Raw genomic sequence first — 22,920 nt, 5'->3', positions numbered from 1 at the left:
ACACCCCCAGTTCTACTTTTTATTTTTCATTTTGAAACTGGGACTAAGTTGCAAAGGGCCTCACTAAATAGCTGAGGCTGGCCATGAACTTTCTATCCCCCTGTTTCAGCCTCCTAAGGACTGGTTTTACAAGCATGTGCCACCATGCCTGGCTTCTCAATTGCCTCTTTCTTTCCTTCTTTTTTTCTTTCTCTTTCTTTCCTTCTTTCTTTCTTTCTTTCTTTCTTTCTTTCTTTCTTTCTTTCTTTCTTTTATAATTTTCATTGTAGAGGTCTTTTGTCTTCTTGATTAGCTTTGGTTCAAAATATTTTATTATTTTTGAAGTAATTGTGAATGAAATTACTTTCTGAATTTCTTTTTCAGTGAATTCATGTTTGCTATATAGAAAAGCTAATGGTTTCAGTAGATGAGCCCTGCTGAGTCTGAATATATTTTTTAAAATGCATTGTAATATTACTATGGCAACCAGAAATAACTATTTTATAAAATAATAAATTAAGGAGCCACTTTATATTTTCAAAATTAAAGTCCTTTTGGTTTAGTGTATTTTTTATTATATTCTGGAAATATACTCCAAAAAAAGATTAATGATATCTCCATGTGTACATTGCAGTTTAAAATTACTTTCTTAAGATATTATACAAAAACTAGCTGATACAGTCATAATAAGGCATATTGTATTCGTGAATAAACACAGCAACATTTCTGCTACTATATAAAAGATCTTATTTCATAAATTTATTGAACTTATAAAAATTTCCGTAAATTGTGATTTTGTTCTCTAATGTAAATATTTTAAAAAATAATGTTGAAATTTTTCAAAATGTAAAATAGTTATTTCAAAGTTAAGATTTTAAAATGCCTTCTTTTCTTAGCCAGGCATGGTGGCACATACTTGTAACTCCAGTATTTGGGAGGCTGAGACAGGAGGATTGTGGGTTCATGGCCAGTCTCAGCTGCTTAGTGAGGCTCTCAACAACATTGTGAGACCTTGTTTCAAAATAAAGAATAAAAATTAGGGCTGGAGGGGGGGGTAACTAAGAGGTAGAAATTTCCTGGGTTCAATCCCCAGTATCGCAAAAGAAAAAAAATCTTTTTTTCAAACTTAGCAACTCACTGACGTAATATTTCATGTGATTTTTATTTCTACCTAATTTATAACATTCACATACTAATGTTATGTAAAACATGACAAAACTGACAAGAATATGTGATAAAATTAATATCACCCAAATTCACTATTTCAAGCAATTGTGTTTCTGGCTCTCCATGTCTGCAAATTATCTTGTACATTTAATTCACTTTTTATCTCAAGAACACCCTCTGAAATCCTGCATACATTTCAAAATTCAGTTTGAATATTTTCCCCATGAAGAATAGACTATTCTACCCTGCTATGATGAATTTTGTTTATATTGTTTTTTTCTACCTTAGAATATGGTTGGATCTCTAGGTCTTTTCCAGATGCTACTCTTTCTTTATTTTCCAGTTTTGTTTTGTTTTGTTTTTCCACTGAACTATAAAATCTTATTGAAAATAAAACTGCCTTCTACACCTTAGTATACCTGGCAGAGTATTTGTTATGTTTGGATTTAAGGATTTAAAAGGGCAGCCATGTTGAAGGGGGCTTGGTTGCTGACAAGTGGTCTCTGGGGGCTTGACCTGGAAACTATAAATATTCCCTCCTACCTTTGCTTCTCTCTTGCGTCCAGCCTCCATGACGTGAAAACAGAGGCTTTTCATTGAATCTCCTTTCCAGAAACAAAACTACTTCTGCAGGCATATCTGGGGGTGCTTACTACTGGTAGGTAGAAGTCCTTGTTTTTCACTATTTTTGACACTTGAAGTGGGGGTGAGGTTACTGTTCCGTTTGGTGAGGAGTTTCCTTTTACTACACAGCCTCCACCAACAGTGTGGGTAAGATGTCCTCTCCATGATGAAAAACTTAGCTCTAAACCTGGACTTTGCTGTCAGTGTTCTTTCTAGAAGAGGCAAAGGAGCCTCATTACTGCAGGGTAGCAGTAGAAGCCCTGCCAGGTCTATCCACTAATGAGAGGGAAGGGCTTGCTGGCTTGCTATTGGTCAGTGAGGATGTATGTCTTAGCTTGCTTTTCGGTTTTCATTTTAATACCCATTTTCATTAGCAGAGCACCTTTTAATAGTCTCAAGATCATATATGCTTAAGATTTCCATTGTCCTTAAGTAGTGTGGGTGTGCATAGCAGTGGGACACAGTTCTCTTCTGTGATATTGGCTATATTAGAGTTTGACTAAAATTTTTTGCCTTGATAGCCTGCCCCTTCTCTAGTGTCTTGGCTAGAGAAAACATACTTTTTCTTCCTTTTTTTTTCCCATACCTGTTGGTGTTTTATAGTGGCCAGCTTCTTCAGCTTCAAATCTGGGATATGTTATTCAAAAAGAAAACCTAGAAAAATGATCACTGTGTTGCTCTTTGGGTCCTTGAGTCCTTAGGTCTATAACCAGTTTATCTTCTTCTGCCCATCTCTTGGTCTCTTACTGTTTTTCATATATTATCACAGGAGTTTCATTTATACTTTTCAGGATGAATAGAAAAATATATCTTCTCTATGTAATCGAAGGTATATTATTATTAATTTGTAATTATTTTGGTTACTAATATATCCCCAAATCTGCCACTGTACCTGGTACAAAACAAATGTTGTTGATAATTAATTAAATATAATTATTGGTTAATTAGTGATGCAAGTTACTAAGCATATGACTTGTTAATGTGTTAATTGAAATATATGAATTCATATATTTATAAATTACCAGTCAATAACTCAAAGTCAAGTGCATTAACATGGATTTTTGTGTGTAATATTGGGGTTGGAACCCAGAGGCATTCCAGATACAAGCGACACCCCCAGCCCTATTTATTTATTTATTTATTTATTGCAATACTAGGTGTGAACCTCAGGGGCATCTATCTCTGAACTATACCCCCAGCCCTTTTATTTTTATTCTTTACTTTGAAACAGGGTCTCGCTGAAATGCGAAGGTCCTCACTAAGTCATAGCTGAGGCTGGCCATTATCCTGTGATCCTTTTATCCCAGCCTCCCAAATACTGGGATTACAAGTGTGTGCCACCACACCCAGCTTAGCTTGGATAATTTTTAAAGAAATCACTGTAGTATACATTCTTACCCAATTAAATTATTTGGTTGTCAAAAGTACCAAATACCACAATATTTCTGTGTTCTATTTTTGCATAAAATCCATCTGTAAAACTTCAGTAAAAGTTATAACTATAAATAATATGTTTAAGATGCCTCCTGTGCTATGGGCCCTTTTCTCTTTATCTTCTTCTATTTTCAAGATTGTGGTAGGAACTTTGGTGGATGTGGGAGAGTCCATTATTCAGTGTATGCCAATAGTTTTCTGCTACACATTCTTTCTTAAGGCTTGGAAATGCACATGATAGATGCATCCTAGAAACATGCCAATGTAAATAATTAAAACTAAACAAAAGAGCCGGGCGTGGTGGCGCACGCTTGTAATCCCCACGCTTGGGAGCCAGAGACAGGAGGATTGTACAGGTTCGAAGCTTTAGAGACTCTGTTTCAAAAAAAAAAAAAAAAAAAAAATATATATATATATATATATATATATATATATATATATATATATACACACACAATAGATTATTTGGTGTGTTTCCTCCATATTCCACTCCACTTTCCTTCATGTTTGTAAGAGTGGTAGTGATACCTTAATTTATACACACAATCTTTGAACTGTTCCCTATGTGAAGCATCAGTTTTTACCTCCCCACCTCCCACCCCTAATCCTCTTCTCTATTTTACTACTTTCTGTCTTCATTTGACTGAAGTCTCTTTTGTTAACGATGTTTTTTTTTTCTTCTTTGTCATACTGGGGATGGAATCTAGGGGCATTCTACCTTCGAGCTACACCCTAACTTTAATTTTTGTTCTTTATTTTGAAACAAGGTCTCACTAAGCAGCAGAGGGCCTTGCTAAGTAGCTGAGGCTGGCTGTGAATTTGTGGTCCTTCTGGGATTACAAGGGTGTGCCACGACCACTACACCTGGCCTAACAATATATTCTTTTTTTATTTTTATTAGAGACCACTGTTTTATTCGGACCCAGCACTCTCCGGAGAGTGTGTGTGTGTGTGGGGGGGGGGGAGGATGGACCCACAGGCCAAGCGTCTGGAGAGTTGCTATAGTCCTGATCGGCAGGCTGAGTTATGTGTTATGTGGGGGATCGAAGTCACTGCTGTTTTATAGGCATGCCTATTCTCTCTCGACATCTGTAGTTTCGCGGTGTTTGGACGCTGGAGGCATCTGGAGTCTCGCAATATCTCCACTTCTGACTTCCAGGGTTCCGCTATGAGATCACGTGGAGGAGGGACCTAAGTTATCAAACAAATGATAGAGAAATGACTTCTACATAACTGTGATGCTAATTATTGGCCTAGTTAATAGATGATAGATGACTACTACATAACTCTTTACATATACTTTTTCTTTTTCGCTTTCTTCCTCTCATGTTCCCATACTACTGATTATTCTCAATGTATCTCAGAAACCTACAGTCAAGTCCGTGTTTCAGATTTTGTTTACTCGGACCCAAATCGTTAGATTTGATAATTCTATTTATATGCTCCATTCCATCAAAGAAGAGTTTACAAACAAAAAATATTTATGTCTCTCTAGAGTTATGAAATCATTCATATTAAGGTCAGCTACAGGTATGGTAGGTATAAAAATTTGTACAAGAAATAATTACATTGGTCCAATATTTTTGGTGTGTTTTAATGATGCGTTTTGTCAAAGCATAAAAAAACATGAGCTCTAGGTAAATATTGTAGTGACAGCATTTTTTAATTTTCTTGTCATTCAAATTCCTGTCAATAAATGTGAAAATAAATATAAATTTCATGAAGAAGCTTAGCAACTTTCTGAAATGAGGAAAGAAATCACACATAAGTTATCTGTGTATATACTGAAACTAGCAGAGTGTCTGACAGAACATCGATCCTTCCTAGGTATCTGCTGTTGGGTATTTTAAATCATGTTTACTATCTGGTAGCATTCATGGAGACATAAAACATATTCAACTTAATCACCTTATTTGTATTAAATATTATGTATTATTAAGCTATTATTGTAATAACAACTCTTCATTTCTTCTAAACTTAAAACTATTTTCCCTATTAAAATTATTAATATTTTATAGACACCAGATATTATCACTCTCAATAGAACAATTTAATAAATTATGAAAATCTTTCTCTCCATGAACTGACATGTTTAATAGGCTCATTTATTTTTTTCTAGGATCTGAGGTAATGGATTATGCCTTTAAATTTTAAATTTTTTTATAAACCACTATATTTCTTCTGACCTGATTTTAAGCAGGAAAAAACATATGCTAATGAATCATATGATGAGAATCATGGAAAAAAGTGTTACCAGTAAAGAAAAAATTAGTAGTTGTTTTTTAAGAATATTTTAAAATTCATCTAATTTTCTATTCATTTTCACTAATCTAGCAATACCTTTAAAATTCCTGGAAACAAATATAGCAATTTTTGTTATATATTATAAAACTGGGATTGAAAAAAAACTAAACTATAATCATAAAATAATTACCATAAAAAGACTATATCTCTTTTTATCCCTAGACTGGCCAGTTAAATCCATTGACTTATATGATGAAGACAACAACTTATAGAATGCTATGTATATGTAGAAAATTATCAGTAACCATCTCAGTGACACATGAGAGAGTGGGATGGGATCCAGAGGAAGCGCACCAAGTGTCATGTGTGTGCATGTCATTATCATTCTATACCTCATTTTGTTGTATAGTTACAATACACCAATAAAAATATACTTAAAAATCTACTGTGTAGCCAGGCGTGGTGGTAAACATCTGTATTCCCAGTATTTAGGAGGCTGCGATAAAATGATCACAGATTTGTGGCCAGTCTGAGGAATTTAGTGGGGCCCTCTGTAACTTAGTGAAAACTTGTTTCAAAATAAAAATAATAGTGCTTAAGATATAGAATGCCCCTAGGTTCAATCTCTAGTAACTAGTAACACAATCACACACACACCACACACACACACACACACACACACACACACACACACACACACACACATATTGTTTTAGTCTGACTTTCCCCAGAAACAAATACTGAGAGACTAAAATTTGAGTACGAATAGTTTAGGTTTTTTTTTTTTTTGGTGGTACTGTGGTTCCCGAAAGCCCTTCTACCTCCGGGCTACACTCCCAGACCTATTTTTTTATATTTTGAAACAGGGTCTCCTAAGCCAGCACAGCTGGCTTCGAACCTGCGCGATCCTCCTGTCTCCTCCTCCCAAGTGCGGGGATTACAAGCGTGAGCCACCATGCCCAACCAAGTACGAATAGTTTAATAAGAAGGCAATCATATAAACCACTTCTAAAAGCAAGAGTAAGAATACAGGGAAAAGAAGTGTCTGCCTCTACAGACAATTAATCATAGGATAACTCAAGACATAATGAATTTAGGTCATGTTCAACCAATTTCCATTCACTGTGTTTGAAGGTAGTCTCTGAATGTTAATTTCCTGGTGTATTAGGACAGTTTTGCACAGGCAGAAAACATCCTCATGTGTCCACAGAAATAACTTAAGCCCATAGTCATAGGTTTTGTTTTGTTTTGTTTTGTTTTGTGGGTCTGAGAATGGAACCCAGGGGCATTCGACCTCTGAGCTACACCCCTGCCCTATTTTTTAATCTTTATTTTGAAACAGGGTCTCACTAATTTGCAGAGGGCCTCACTAAGTAGTAGCTGAGGCTGTCCGCAAACCTCGATCCTCCAGTCTCAGCCTCCTGATTACAAGCATGTGCCGGGGTCCAGCCTCGGCCAGTCCAGGGGTCTTGAAGGAGGTGTAAGTTCGGTGAAATTGAAGAATGAGAGACAACATGCTAGTAGCAGGGGAGGCATCTCTGCCTGTGCCCTAGATATACTTTATTTATACATGAATTTGACAGATTGCAGCAAGCCACATCATATGTATTTTGCTTTTCATTTAGTTTTTCAAAACCATATTACACATACATTGTTTTACATCTAGTTTTTCATTAACCTGAATTCCACATAGCAGGCACACCTCGAAGCCACCTGTTTTTCCTGTTTCTTGTTTTTTATTAATTTGTAATGAATTGACCCACAAGACCTATTACTACTCTACATCACACATAATTAACTTTAACTAAACTTATCCTATCCTCTATCTTAGTTACTAAATACTAGACTTACTGTTTGTACTTCTAAAATTAACTGCTAATTTTATCTGCTATTTTGGCCACTAGGTATTCTATTAACTTATTTTGACCCAACCACCAAATCCCCTACACTTATTCTATTTTTCCAGCATACAATACCCACACCTAATTTTCTATGATACCTATTAAGTTGTTTACTAAAAGAACTCCTTTGTGTTTTAGTGAGCAGGCACCAAGGAGGTCCCTGCCTGCCCAACCCTCTGTAGGAATGGCAGAGTCCTGACATCAAGCTACTTTACAGTAATATTAACTCGGTGTTTTCCAATCATCGTACACTCTTGCACAGGACAGTGGAGGATGGTTGGAGGTGGAAAAGTATTCTGATTAGTGCTAGCCCCCTGAGGGGGATACCACAGTCGACCTCCTAACTTATAAGCAACATATGGAGGGCCTTGTACAGTAGATATAATTTACCTGAAGTTAAACTTTTCCTTTCATGACCTTAAGTGAGTTAGGTGGTATAAGCAGAGGAGCAAAGAGCTCTTTTCTATTTTTCTATGTAGCTTTTTGAAAGTTCTCCCAAAGTTTCATATATATATATTTTTTTCATATATATATCATATATATATATATATGTTTCATATATATAAGTTTCATATATATTGCTATTCCCAGCACAAATCTTAGGGCATTTTCCCGTCATATTCACATCAATTTTTAGATTATAACAAAACAACAATCCTCAATCAAAGCAATATTCAAATTTCATTAATATTATCATAATTATAACTAAAATCAAGAGGGATAATGGCTTCAGTTTTGCCAGAGTCTTCCAGCCCTGTGGAATTCTCTTCCCAGCTGCGACCCTGTCACACAGCAGGAATGGTGCCGCCTCCGCCAAGCGTGCGCCACCACGGCCGGCTTTATAGGTTCTTACATTAAGAAGCTATTGGTAGGCAGTGAGAATAAGTTGCCAAATGATGACAATGAGACATCAGTAGCATCTTCTATAGTCCATTCCTCGCATTACTTAGATTCAGCTTGGGTCTACACTGATTACATTGAACTGTCTCTAAAAAATAAGTACCTATCAATAAAATGTAAGACTGAGCTCGCTCCGGAGTTATCGCACCTTCCTGGAGTTGACTCAAGGTCTGTAACTAATCATCTTTACTTGGCTTTTTGTTACCAGTCTATATGCCTTTCAGCGCTGATCTGCATTTTAGTTCATTGGTATTGTTTGTCTTGTGGATTACTAATTTACATTTTCTTCTTGAATTAACAACATCTCTATTTACCATGATTTTGTTAGGTCACAGTTGCTTTAATTTTCTATTTATAATTTTCAGAGGACCTCATAACAGTTTACTTTGTCTTCAGAGGAAAGAATTCCATGGCCCTAGGAGAAGCAAACTGCAAACAATACAAACAATTCTATGTTTGGCAGATGCTAGGACAGCAGATGCTAGGATATATACACTTACTTTGTGAATATGAGATACACCTGCTAGTTTAAAAATCTTTATGATTTCTTGAGGAAAACATTGATGATGATTTCAATAACCAGTTTGGGGAAAATCAACATGTGGAGCAATATTTTTTGTCTCATTTTTAATAACTTTTTACTTTTTATTTAATAGCAATTATAGAGATTAAAATCATGTTATTATTTGAAACATTATTAGCTAGTTTCAGTAGTTTATTGCTTTCCCCAAAATGCAAACCAGTTGCATGTTACCTATTAGCTCTGCCCATTATAAAATTATTCTCTTATATTTCACTTTGCCTATGTTATAAACCTTATAATATTCTTGTTTTTTAAATTTCTCATTTACACATATCTGCACATAATTACTTGTTCTTATAATCTCCTTGATTTTTTTGCAAGTTCCATAATTTCATCTGAGATTATTTTTTAATTTAGTATTTACTGTTTATTCATTTTGGAGAAGATCTACTATTGTTAAATTTCTCAGCACATACTATAATTGTCCCTATCATTTTGTAGGATATTATCAGGGAGCATTGATTTCTGGGTGAGTAGGATTGCTCTTGTTGGTGGGTAGTTCTGGGAGTGCATCGTAATGATACAGATCAGTGGGTTTTATTGTGACATATTGACACATGCATGTGATATAGTTTGATAAATTTTACTCCCCAGTTACCTACTGATGTTTACTTGTAGTATTTGAAAAATGACATTCTATTATTGTCTGGCTTCCATCATTCTTTGGTGAGACAAAGCCATCTGCCTGATTTATCCTTTGAAGACAACATGGCTTTTTCCTCTCTGAGTGCTTAAAAATGTTTACTTTGTTGTTAATGTTCAGTATTTTACTATGATATACCTATATGTAATTGTATTTGTATATATTTAAAGTATATTTGACTAAGATTTAAATACCTGGGGTTGATCGCTTTCTTTTTATTTGAAAACTACTAAAACAATACTCCTCCAAATGTTGCTTCTCTTCTTTGTTCTCTATCCTCTCTTTCTGAGAGATAACTACAATTAAACTCTTAGGTCATATTGCACATGTCTCATTTCTTTTTAAAAATGTTTTTGTCTCTTTCTGCTACAGTACACATAATTTTTAATTATGAGTTCACTGATTCCTCATTCTGTTCTGATTAAATATTAAAATAGTCCAATAAATGAGTGTCTTCTATGTTTTGTTTTTTAATAATTTTTTTCTACATTGTTTATATTTTTCTCAAATTCTTCAACATGTTATTTAGAGTTATTTTGAAGATTTTTAAAATTCAAATACTACCCAGATCATCTCTGTATTTCATTCTCTTAATAGTTTAACTGTACCTTTCCTTTATTTTTTACATGATAATTATTAAAGATATATTAAAAATGCCTAACTATGCTATCTCCTTCCAAAGATTGTTACATTTTGTTCTGGAACTAGCCAATTGAGGCATATCTTCTTAGTCTTTTTATGGGTTGATTTTTTTTTTTTTTGGACTTTTTTAAGGCTTTTTATTCCGGTTCATTCCTAGTATGAACATGACCTGTATTCTGAGCAACTAGCTCTTGTTCTTTCAACATGGACCTCAACTGGTGTTTCATAATATATTCTAGTATTCATCAAATTCTCTCCTTTCTAGCTGGGATCAGTGCTATCATGAGCCTGACTTCTATGGTTTCTGCTAGAATCTCCATTTTCTAGGTACTTTTCTGATGACACTGGGTAATTGAACCCAGGACTGTTTCAGAACTGAGTCCACGTTTTTAATGCCTTTTTATTTTATTTTATTTTTTATTTTGAAATGGGGTCCCACTAAGTTACTGAGTGCTGGCTTCCAATCTTCAATCCTCCTATCTCAGTCTCCCCAATTCTTCAATTATAGGTGTGCACCACCATGGCTGCTTCTAGAAGACTTTTTATGTGAGGACTTCCAGAATCCTTGCACATCTTAGGAGTTGGCCAAGAACCAAAGAACATTGATGACACCTTTGTAGATCCTTTTCCATGCCCTCTAACCCTGTTGAAACCTGCTTTCTATAGTCTAACCGCTCTGGCTCCCTTCATTCTGATCTTTGCTTCCTTTGTCTAGTGAGACTGTCATTCACTTTGAGCTCTAAGGAGCATCTTCGTATTGGAAAGAGCTTTTAGGGGAAAGCTGAGATGTATGTGATATCAACTTCATTAACTTTCTCCTCTCAAAGGAGAGAAGCATCCCAATGGTCAGAAATAGTTATTTTGTATATTTTAGTTGTTAAAACATTAAAGATAATCTAATATCTAAGACATAAATTTTAGTATGACTCCATTAAAAATCTTGGTATTATGTGTTTTGAAAAAAATATAGTCTTCAAAGAAAAAGATGAAATATAAAGAGCCACAATATATAGTGTCAAGAAATTATTATTTGGCATATGACCTGAGGTATATATTCACTCCTATCTCTGGTGATTTCTATATACAATAATATGACATAGATCAATATTCAGAATTATGAATCCAAGTTTCTAATATCTTGAATCATCACAATAAAATTAAATGATATTCACTAGATTATGTTAAGCTGTACATGTATCTTGCTGGTATTGCACAGGAGGTCTTTAAAGAAAATACAATCACATTGCTTAATGGTAGGGATGTATTCTGATAGAAGCATCATTAGGTGATTTTGTCTTTATGGGAACAGCATAGAGTGCATGTACACACACCTAGATGATATGGGTTAATCAGTCCATGTACCTGTTGATTTTTATAAAAATTGGGCAACACAAGATAAATAAAGGCTGCTGCATATGGTTTCTATAAACTTATTATAAATGCATTTTATTATAAATGGAGTATGATATAATGGTAAAAAGTATACTATAGTAAGTAGCAACACAGTCATCTAATATCACTATCAAGTATTATGAGTGTAGAGAAATGCTTCAGTTTTGTAGGTTCAGAAGCACAATAGGTATTTTTACACCAACATTAATACAAATATGCGAGTAATGTATAGCACTATGATATTAAAAGATCACTAGGTGATAGACATTTTTAGCTTTGTTATAACCTTATAGGACAACCATTGTATATGAGCTCTAATATAACAACCAAAGTTTTCTTTTATTAGCATCTTTCTATTAGTCTCTTGGGAACATACATCACTGTCTTTTCTCACAGAGCATGAATGCATTGACTTAGTTTTCTTCCTCTTTTTTCCCATTCAGTATATCAGACATTATCCTATGACATTCTGATGAAGAAATATAACATGTGTTTCTATTTTCAGGAGAGAAGTAAAATAAAAAGAGCTAGTTTGGTTATGTAAAAAGACCAGAAACTATGATTTAACCTCCCCCCCTTAAAAAAAAAAAACAATGGACAAACTCACCAACATATAGGCACTGGCAGAGATTTTCTCCATAAGATCCTTTAAGCTGAGGAGATAAAACCAAAAACCAAATAAATGGAATGACATCAAATTACAAAGTTTCTGTGAATAGCTGGACATGGTAGCACAAGCTTGTAATTTCAGTATTTGGGATGAAGAGACAAAAGGACTGCAGATTCAAGGCTAGCCTCAGCAACTTTGCAAGGCTGTCAGCAATTTAGTGATACTTTACTTAAAAATAAAATAGGGCTGGGAGTGTAGCTTAGAAGAAGAAGACCCTTGGGTTCAATCCCCAGTACTATAAAAAGTAAAAGCTTCTGCATTACTAAGGAAACCATTAAGACTCTAAAGAGATAGCCTATGCAATGGGAGCAAATTCTCACCAGCTACTCTTCTGATGAAGGAATATTATCTAGAATGTATAAAAAAATTAAAAACATTTAAAAACTCAATAAAAAGTGGGCAATTGAACTGAATAGACACTTCTCAACGAAATGCAATTATTCAGCAAATATATGAAAAATGTTCACATCATTGGCAACCAGAGAAATACAAATCAAAACTACACTGAGATTCTACTTAGATAATAATAAATATTGTGATGATGTGGAGAAATAGGAATTCATATACACTGTTGGCAAAATTATAAATTAGTATAACCATTGTAATACTAGATATAGAACTTCCATATGACACAGTTACACCACTCTTTGGAATCTTTCCTAAAGTATTAAAGTCAGAACACTATAGTAATACATGTCTACCAAAGTTTATAGCAGCACAATTCACAATAGTCAAACTATGGAACCAAGCCAGGTGTCCACAGTCAGATGAATGGTTAATGACAATGTGTTATACACACACACACACACACAAACACACACACACACACACACACACACTAGAATTCTACTCAGCCATAAAGATGAACAAAATTATGTTATTTGTGGGAAAATGGATATATCTGAAGAATATAATGCTAAGTGAAATTAATCAGTCTCAGAGTGATATGTGTTCTTTTATATGTGAAGGATAGAAAATAGGAATCATAAGGGACTTTAAATGCAGAAATAGACATGTAGAGTAGTTGAGAGGGTTGAGGGAAGACAGAGGGGAGAATATAGAGAATTGAAGAAGAAAACAGTTGAAATACTGCTATGGTAACATATAAAGGAATTCTTATCAATCTCACTAACTTTTATTGGGCAGGTGGAAGAGGGATCAGGGTGGGATATGAAGGGAAATGCACAGAGCTGTGTGCATGTATGTTTTTATCACATTTAACCTCACTATGATGTATAACTACAATGTACTAATAATTGTGGGGGGTACTGGGATTGAATGTAGGACATTCTATCTCTAAGCTACACTCTCAGCCCTATATTTTTATTTTTAGGTTGAAACAGCATCTAAATAAGCTCATCAGTACTGAGTTGCTGAAGCTGGCTGCTAACCTTCTATAACCCGGGCCCAGCCTTCCTAATATTAGTATTACAAGCCTGTGCCATCATGCACAGCTTAATAAAATATTTTTTTTAAAAGTCACTTAGTAGTAAATAAAGTAATAATATGCACATATTTTAAAATGTATATTATAGTATTCTTTAATATGCTGCAAAGTTTATATTTGACATAGTAGTGTGTTTGTGTGTGTAAAAATGTGAGAAACAGAGAAGAGGGGAGAAAAAAAGAGGTACATAATGAAATCAAGGCATATAATAGTAGGCTTTATGGTTAATCAGCTAACTTAGGAAAATTATCTAAGTAGTACTTCCCAACAGATTCCATGTAGCTAGCTCTTTTGTTTGGTTTTATGACACTAGATATTAAACCTGGGAACATTTTACCACTGAACTATATCCTCAACCCTCTTTATCTTTTATTTTGAGACAGGGTCTTGCTATGTTGCCCAGGCTGGCTTTAAACTTGCAGCCCTCTTGCCTTAGCCTTTGGAATTACTGGGTTTACAGTTCTTTGTCACTGTGTCCAGTTAATGCTGGGTCTCAAAGGTATGTAGGAGACCTTCTTTTGAATATCTGGCCCAGAGTCTAAATAGGAGTTCTAGAATGCTGCTTCAGGAGTTTCCCAGAAAATTTTTACACCCTCCTGAATAAAGTCTAAGGTAGTAGAGGGTTGAAGTTTTTTAATGAATAATGTTACTTACTCAATTAAAAAAAATATTTGTGATATTATAAAATTTGTATTTTACCTAATTAAAGAAACATCTTGAATAAGATTTCTTGACTTCTTTCCTCTTCTAGAAATTAATGAGCTAACTATTTATGTTCAATTAAAAAATTGTTAAAAAATAAATAAATAAAATTTTAAAAAAAGAAAAAAAGAAGAAAAAAAAAAGAAATTAATGAGCTATAAGAAAACCCAACCTCAGTTTGCTAAAAGAATAAAAAACCCTATATTTCCCCACCCTGTAGTTTTAAATTGGGAGCTTTCAGCATGAAAATTATTGGATACATAATACATAAGTGTGATTGATGAGAATAGAGTGATGAGACAAATTGAAAATGCTTTCTGTAAAGCTGGTCTTCCAAACAGAAACAATACTTGAGGGATGAATTTAAAGATTCCTTTAAAATATGCATATCTTTTCTTCCCTTTCTACCACCTGAAATTATAGATTCTCTTTATAGCAGCAGAATTAAAGAGGCAGGAGAAAGCATGTCAGTTGGTGTGCACAATCACATGCACATTTATTTTTTACATTCTGTGTTGACACATAGACATGTCCTGCTTGTCTCTCCTGGGGAAAGTTGCTCTATTTCTTGGTAGGGGGCTTGAAGAATGAAGGGATTTTGAAGGTTCAAAAGTTGGCTTTTCAGCCCTGGCATCCACCTTCTTATAAGAAGAAGAAATGAGCTGCTTTTCATTCCTCTGAAAAGAAAATGCCACCTGTCAAAGAGTTCTGCAGCCCCTGCTCATAGTTTAATAAGCAATTTCCACTTAGGTTTTCTTTTCTCTAATGAAAGGTCTAAACTGATTGACAAGGCTTTTTAGCCAATGTAACTAGTGGAGTAGAAAAATAAAGAGGATTAATTATAAGAAACTGAAGGTGATATTTTTAGAAAAGTATTTACATTAAATAATTCAAATTTTCCAGGAAGAATAGTTATAGGGATTTGTCTAATTTCCTCATTTTACACATAATGAAGCCGGGACTTTCAGGAGTGCAGCTATGCTTAGCCACACAGTGACAAGTCAAAGATAAGACCCATTTCTTCTAACTTCAAAGAAATTGTTCTTTACTTTAAATATCAAGTCAGTTTGAGGAGGTCCATATTCAAACTTCCTTTATGTTCACAAGTAAAGTAACTTTATGTTATTTATAAAATAGTCTTGAACATTTTAATACGTGAGTCAATTATGCCATATTTAATTTTGGTAGATTTAATAATTTTTATAACAAACTAAGTAAGCACTCAACTATTAGGTTCTGTGAAAATAGATTCAAAATTGCAATGTGACAGAGTAGTGTTTGCTTTTTAATATATTATGTAGCCAACACATGCCAAAGCACCTAGGACAGAGAAGCTGCATTACCTATGTGCTAAGTGTAAAAATATTTAATAATTAAATATGTCCTGTGTTTTGAGGAAAAGTAAAACATACATCCTGATTTTATAAGATAATACTTCATTGAAGAAGATAAACATTTAGCAATAAAATCTAAAATATGTTTAATAAAAGCTATTTATAAACACACTATTTATGTGAAAGTTACAATACTACTGAATGGAAGAGAGTTTTCAAATTGTTTTTCCTATAATCATAGTTATATTCTTATCAGTTATCAGTTTTTCATCTACATAATTACATGAAACATTTTTAAATTTCTCACATTAATATTTTTTTAATTTATTTTTTTATTGATGCACTGTATTCATACATCATAATGGGATAAAAAAAAAACTTTTGTAGACATACATGCACACATTGCCCAATTAACCCTTACCCGATCCCCACCCTGTTCCCTCCCCATCCCTCCTTCCCATGCTTGGCTTAGTGGTTGACATCTAGTATTATAGCAATTTATCCAAAATTAACAATGATAATCTCACAGAACAGTTTCATTTGTCTGATACCAAGCTTTTGATGACTTAAAGACAACATTTCAATATTTCTTTTTGCTTTCTTTCTTACCAGAGAATATTTTTTTCTTTTCTTTTTTTTGGTGAAACTATCATACATTTATTTATTTTTCAGAAAAAATCTATCCTAGTGTGGAATATGGACTCTAGATACCCAAAATGATTTCGAAAAAGAACAAAGCTAGAAGATGTATATTTTCTGATTTCAAACCATATAAAACTACAATAATTGAAACATTAATATGAATGTTAAATTATCTGAGACTATGACTAATTGTTAGAAAGGTTGCCTGTGAGTATAGGACGTCTTTGCAATATGGCAATTCTGATTCACATAGACTGATGAATAATCGATGAATAACTGTGAGTATCCAAGCAGCTTCTGTCACTTCATATAGAAAGATTCTTTCAGCACATCAGAGGTGATTGCCCAGGTAGGTGACTGGAAAGTGGTTCAGTTAAAGACATTTTGGCTTAGGTGGGTGTGGTGGCACACCCTTGTAATCCCAGAAATTGGGAGGCTGAGACAGGAGGATCACACAGGTTCAAAGCCAGCCTCAGCTACTGAGTGAGGCCCTCAGCAACTTAGTGAGACCCTGTTTCCAAATAAAGTATAAAATAGGTCTGGGAGTATAGCTGGGAGGTAGAAAAGCCCCTGGGTTCCACTCCCAGTACCACACACACACAAAAAATGAAAAGGCTAAAGACATTTTGGCTTAGATTTTCTTAATAACATTTGGGTCAGATTGGACAAGGTGCCCATACTGGTTTTATACTACTTCTTACATATCTGTCACTTTAGGGTATAAATATTCATTATTTAACTCTGATTTAAAAAAAAACACTTCTTTATGGCATTCCACATTTCCTAAAGGATTTAGCAACTATCTGATTTATTCTACTGATTTTCAACTGAATGGTCCAAAGGAGAGAGAGATAAGGTAATTTGCCAAAGGCATATATAAAGGCATTGCAAATAGTAAGCTACAAAGCTGGAACAAAAGCTCAAATCTCTTGTATCTCAGATGAGTGATGTTTCTAAGTCATGATATCTTCCCTGTTTGGAGAAGTTGATTGACTCAGAAACGTAGTAGTCATGTGAGTTGTGTTGAATAGCCAAGATAATGAAGATCGGACAGAGACATAAAGGTTCACAGAACTTGGTGAGCTTCCCCCACCAGGCTCCCACATTGCTCCCTCCACTTCCCCATGCCCAATACTGAGATTAGCACTAATAATTGTGTGCATGTACATCTTGTTGACTGAGGTGTTTCTTTCTTCAGATCTCCCTCCCTTAGTCCCCCCTTCATCACCCCATGAGGGTTTCTCCTCCTTTGTCTGGGATCCATTTTGTATCCTCATTGGTAGCTTCCACATAGCTTCTCTAGCTTCTTTTGTGACTGGCTGATGCCACTTAGCATAACTTATATTCTCTAGTTTCATCCATTTTTCTGCAAATGTCATATTTTGTTCTTTACGGATGAGTAGCATTTTGTTGTGTGTACATCCAATAATTTTAACCCATTAATCTGTTGATGAACACCTAGGCTAATTCCATAATTTGTCTATTGTACGTTGTGCTGCTATAAATATGTATTGCTATAATATTTGGGTTTCAATCCTTTTGAACAGATACTCAGAAATTGTATGCCTGGGTGACATGGTAGGTGTCATTCCCAGTCTTCTGAATAGCCTTCACAGTGATCTCAAAAGTGGCTGTACTTATTTGCAATCCTACCAACAATGTGTAAGAATTTTTATTTCCCACATTTATTATTATTTGTAATTTTTATTATTGCCATTCTAATGGTGTTAGGTGAAAGCTCGGTGTAATTTTATTTACATCTCTTTGATTTCTAATGAGGTTTAACATTTTTTGTTGTATTTATTGACCATTTACATTTTTCTGAATCTGACAGAATTCACCTAACATAATGTCCTTCAAGATTATCACAAATGACAAAATTGCCTTTTTTATAGGTGAATAATAATTCACTTTGTATATATACTACACTTCCTTTATGGTTGTTCCCATATCTTGATTATTATGAATAAGGCTTCAATGAACATGGGGACATTAATGTTTCTTGGATATAAGAATTCCGTTGCCTTTGGATATATGCCTAGTAGTGGGATTGCTGGATCATGGGTAGTTCTATTTTAAATTTTCCATAATGACCACATTACTTCACATTCTCACCAACACTATACAGTGGTTCCCTTTGGTTATGGGTTGAATAAATGTCCCCTCAAAGTCCATATGTTAAAGGCTAAAGAATGGAGCTTTTAAATTGTTAGGAGATGAGTCAGGTCAATGGAAATGTGCCCTCAAAAGGTGTTATGACACCCTGTTTTCTTCCTCTCCTATTTTCCTATCTGTTGCTTTCTGACTCATGATTTAAGTGTCCTTCCTTAGGCACTTTTCCCACACTATTGCCTCTAGGAACACCAACAAAAGGCTTAAAACACTATAACCACTGTTCATGGACCTGAATCACCCCAAAATATAAGCAACATTTACTCTCATGAATTAATGATTTCAGACATTTTGTTATGTAACAGAAAAATGAGTAATATATCTTTTGTCCATATCCTTGCTATTATTTATTACTTTTTGTCATAATGTTGGAATGATAGTCATTCCAACAAATGCAAAATTTTATCTCATTTTGGGTTATGAGTTTCTCAGCTTTAGTGTTCTAACATGGAAGCACTTGTGTCTGTCTCTATTTCTAATGTATTTTCTACTTTATTTCTATTTTTATCTTTTTTCTGTGTTTAAGATTTTCTTTTTCATTTAAAAGTATTTAAATTATGATTGATACATTTATCATAAGAGCACTACCATGTTTATATTCTAGAAACTTGGTAATTGTATTTTAATATTATTTAACAAATTTTAGTTTATCTTATAATTTTATTATTGCCTCATAGATCATTTAGAACTATATTGTTTATTATTTTTCTACTAAATACCCTAGTTTTCAAATCATCTGTTCTTTAGTTTCCTGAGCTGAATATATAGATGATTTTTTTTTTTTACCTACTGCGTTCTTCATAGGATCTAACTTAGAATATAACAGTGAAGTGTTCTTCTGCCAGAAAGCAGGATAAAATTATATAATTTTCAGTAAAATGGACAGAACTGGAGAACATTGTTGTGGTACTAGCCATATGGAAAAAAATCAAGGGCCACATATTTTCTATTATATGAAAGCTAGAGAAAAAAAAGAAAGAAAATAATTCATAAAAGTTAGGAGACCATGCCAGGCGTGGTGGCGTATGCTTGTAATCCCAGCATTCGGGAGACTGAAACCGGAGGATTGCATTTTGAGGACAGCCTCAGCTACTTAGTGAGGCCCTCCGCAACTTAGTGAGACCCTTTTTCAAAATAAAGAATAAAAAAAAAAAAAAATAGGGCAGCGGGTGTGGCTTGGGGGTCAAATGCCCCTAAGTTCCATCTCCGGACCTGCAAAATAAAAAAAAAAGGAGACCAGAAGGGTAATTGGGGAAGGGATCAGGGAAAGGATGGGTATGGAAAAGGAGACAAACCACATAAAGTCATGTTAATAAATGAATGTGTCGTCATGAATCTATCATTCCTCCACTGGGAGGAAAGGAGGAAAGGAAAAGGGACATATGTAGGAAAAAACAGACTTAAAATGGTATGTACATATATGAATGTATAACTATGAATCTCATAATCATACACAACTAGAGTTATCAATAAAAATTTATTAAAATCAACCTCTACATGAGTAAATAAATAAATAGAGGAGTATTCTTGAAGACAATAATATTTTAGTACTATAATTAACCTATCTTTCAGTGATATTTGATTATATGTATTACTAAGATCTCTTGAAGACCTTAAAATAATTTGTCAGTATTATGTATAAAGCCAATTTTTTTAAATAATAAAACTACAAAATCAACATACTATCCAATGGATAAGAAAAAAAGTAGCAATAACTAATTGTAGGCAACATATTTTAAGCTTTTCATGGTATTATATAGAATATGTCCATTAAGTCACTGGCTTGTCCTAGTTACAAACTGTTTGCTATGATTTATTTTTTACTTCTGCTTTTTTTGTCTTTTCAGCTCTTATATTATTTAAATACTCAGTGATTAGTGTCATCATCAACTCCTTTTCTTCCAACATGTTGATTTAATTTAGCGTGTGCAGTTCACAGCTGCATGGTTATTGATAAAATTTGGAAAAAACAAGGATAGATTTATTTTAGTACTATGCAACTGGTAGACATTTTGGAATTTTACATGTTTCCTTTGAAATAAACTGCCAAAAATCTTATTTTTCTACGAGCATTTTAATTTCTTCTTCCAACAATATGCTTAACATTCTAAAACTCATCCAACCAGTATTTTTTTGGAAATTTTATTTTTAGATTAAAAATAGCATAGAAATCTTTGTTAGACTGTACATATAATTTAGTAAAAACATATTTTTGACAGCTGTAAAACAGAATTTTAAAAACAATTTTCAATGCATTGATGATTTTTATGATAGTATTTTAAGACATCACCAACACTTTACTATTTCATGAGTTTTTAAATTATGTATAGATTATTTCACCATTTTTGAAATTCAAAGAGGTAAATAATAACATAGATTGTTTATGCTTTATAGATAAAATTATATCTAACTTAAAAGAATGAGTTTATATAGTTTTACTGGTACACTGCAATGTGCATCACAGTGAAGTTCAATTTGACACAAACATGCATGCACACAGCTCTAGGGGTACATCCCTCTGTAAGTTGTTGAATAAAAGTAAGACTAATTTTTCTAATTCATTGGATCTTGGAATTATTCATGTATATAAATACTGATAAGTGTATTATTTTATATTGATTGCTTTTAAGATACATTTTGTGGTTTACAAAGTTTAGAGACAATTTAACACTAAGAACTGTGTGTATATGTATTTCTATCACATCGAACTTCACTTGATGTCTAGTTACAATGCACTAGTAAAATTAAAAAAATAAAAAGAAAGGGTAAATATACCAGGACTCAGAACTCATTGGGTTTCACTCTAAACATTTTAATATTTCTCAGAGTTTTTGTTTCCTTTTATTTAACAAATAAGAAATTGTGTCATCTGAGTGAGTCATACATAACATTTTGTGTTGATTTCATTTACTAATGGAAAGCCATATTTAGACATCACTTAAGTTTTGCTGTGACCAATAATAGAAAGCCTACACAAAAGCACAGAATAGAACACCCAAATCAAGATCTTATGTAGAATTCTAAGTAGATATTTATTCTAGAGCTTTTCTGTATAATTACAAAGAAACAAGAAAAAAGTATATATCAAAATAGAAATATAAGATAAAAAATAATGAAACCTAGAATAGTATGAGCATTTTGCATGTTACTTATATCGCCAAATGATAACCATATATTAAATTAAAAAGTTAAATATTTAATAAATCCTGGTAAAACCAATACAAAGTTATGTACTTACTTTATAAATTATGATAAAACTAAATTTCGTGGAAGTTAAGAAACACGTTTAAGGTCATGCTATTTATAAATGATTGAATTAGGATTTAACACAAGAACTTTCTGTCTCCAACATTCATGTTTCCACTACAAGTTATGGAATAGAAAAGAGAGAGAATAGGATAGGGAGAAGATAAATAAAAGATTAAACTAAAACCACAGATGCAGTTCTCTCCAATCTCCCATGTAGTCTGTCTTTCTTCACTAATATCCACAACTTAATTTGGTATCATCAATTCTATTTATTTTAGCAAAGTAGAAAATTGAAATTCAGAAATTATTAACCATGTCCTAAGTAAAAAAAAGTTGACAAAAGGCAAAACTAATATTTCTACTACTATATCTTAATTGTTTTTCTTTTAAATTCAAGACCCTAGACCAACTATTAAAACTGTCTTGAATGCCACAGGTAACTAAATAGCAAAAATATTTCTCAAATCATTTCTTCATCTATAATCTCTTTACATTCTGATTGTATTTTCTCTGGCTTGTTTAATATCTTTATTTGTTGCCAGGCGTGGTGACGCACGCTTGTAATCCCCGCGCTTGGGAGGCAGAGACAGGAGGATCGCACAGGTTCGAAGCCAGCCGTGCGTGCTGGCTTAGGAGACCCTGTATCCAAATAAAAATGTAAAAATAGCCCAGAGGTTGAAGGGCTTCCAGGAACCCCAGTAGCACCTATATATATATATATATATATCCTTATTTGTTCACTAATAATAAACTCACCCCCAGGTAATTCTATGCCCTTATACACAAAATGGCAAATTACATATGATGATATTCAGGTCTCTCTAACTTCCTATAAAACATGACTTATCCTTAAACAGAAGAAAACTAATTCAATAGTATAATCATTCTGTTTTAGTTAAAATAATAACAATAAAAGCCAGAATTTTTTAAATTGTTTACTATGTCAGATATAGTTATATATGTCTTAAAATTTTTAATTCATTTCATCTTCATGTATTACATGATAAGATAGAAAATTAAGTAGATTGAGTGAAAGCAGTTGTTCAAGGTCATACATCTAGGATAAGAATGGTCAAGATTAAACCCAGGAAGTTAGTCTCAAGGGGTCTATATGATGGTGTTTTAGAGATTTGAAATAGATGAAGCTGTTATGCAACAGCCCATTCAAATTCCAGGATCATAAGAAAGGGAAGGA

The sequence above is a fragment of the Muscardinus avellanarius genome (assembly GCF_963383645.1).
Source record: "Muscardinus avellanarius genome assembly, chromosome: 2".
Lineage (NCBI taxonomy): Eukaryota > Metazoa > Chordata > Mammalia > Rodentia > Gliridae > Muscardinus > Muscardinus avellanarius.
This window is presented reverse-complemented; position numbering follows the sequence as displayed.